Below are 1584 nucleotides of genomic sequence, written 5' to 3' on the forward strand. Positions count from 1 at the left end.
AGTCAATTGAACTACGCGCCGAAAGTTTTCCTTAAAACACAGCTAAACTACCGAAATAATATCACAGTTAAATTTTTGATGCTCAATAGACATTAGAGAGATCTTAATATAATTATATAGAAATCTGTAAATAAATTTAATTGTTTAATTTTTATGTATTACACCGAAGAAGATCTGATAAAAGTTGAAATATCTGTATATTAAATGTTTATATCGATTAAATATTAAAGATTAATTATTGGCTTTATTAATAACAAGCTTTGATTCGTAGCCTTTCTCTTTTGGCAATTTTTATTTTTTTTTAAATTCTTCAGTCAGAATAATTTGATTACCTGTAAATAAATTTATTTATTGCGATGAATTACCTTGGCCAGAACTCGGATTTCTTGCATTCCGTGCGATTCTTGCATGTCCTTAGCCTTTAGACTACCGAGGCCTATTTCTATCAGAGATCTCAAATATTGATAGAATTAAATCATTTTAACGAATAATATCATCAAATTTGATAAACCTATATATATATTACAATGCAAAGTCTGAAGGAGTTAATTTATCAATATTTTATTTCATTTTTCATTTTTCAGGAATATATAGAAATAACATTTTCAATTTTTTAATTTCTCCTTTATGTTTTGCCGCACATCCGCTTATAATAACAGAACAATGAACTCTTTCCAAAGAACACCCGCGAGCATCTTTCTTTTAGGCCGGAGGTCGCTTCTCGGCAGGTCGCGGAGGTAGGACAGACTCGCGGCGCGGGCGTGCCTGCGGAACGGATGTCGAAGAACCTGAAGAGAAGAGGGGTAGATACAGAAGGAACCCGAATGAGTCGCTGCCAGGTGTACATATCGTCCATAGGGATAGGTAGAAAACAAGGTGGGAACCATATGTTGATCTGCTGACGGGAACTCTGGCACGCGCCAAGCGCACTCAAACTCGAGCCTTTACACCGAGAAGATCGGGGCTGTGGTGTCCACCTTAGCGTCTTTCCGACCTGATCGAACGCCTGACAGTTCGGCTTCGATGTTCCTTTCTCACGGTCTACGTGTAGAAGATGTTCGACACAAGGAACGCAGTGAACTGAGACATTATCAGCGAAGATATAGTTTGCGCAAAGATTCAATCGGATCGATTTCGCGTAGGTGATGTGTCGAATAGTACATGCAGTATTTTTCACGCACAAGAAATCCAGCTCTTAATATTATATCGGATATATTTCGTTAGATGTAATGAAATCGTTTAAATCATTTAATTAATACGATGTGTATTAAGTATTAGACCTGTAAGATTACGTTTAAACTGCCTAAAAGCCATCACTTGGCTGCGTTGACAAACCCAATGAAATATGAATCAATCCTGATGAATTTTGTGCTTCAACTCTTTCTTCAATGTGACGTCAAGAGGATTTAATGAAGATTGTAGCAATGTCGTGAAAATTTTGCTTATATAAAAATCTCGGACTTGTAAAAAGAAAATCTTCCGCTACACTTCATCTTACGAGACAACTCTGATGAGGCACTGTATATGCTACGCATAGAGATATATATTCTCGTTGTGCCAAGTCAACCAAATAATTTTTCAATC

Source organism: Atta cephalotes (assembly GCF_000143395.1).
Source record: "Atta cephalotes unplaced genomic scaffold scaffold00004, whole genome shotgun sequence".
Classification (NCBI taxonomy): domain Eukaryota; kingdom Metazoa; phylum Arthropoda; class Insecta; order Hymenoptera; family Formicidae; genus Atta; species Atta cephalotes.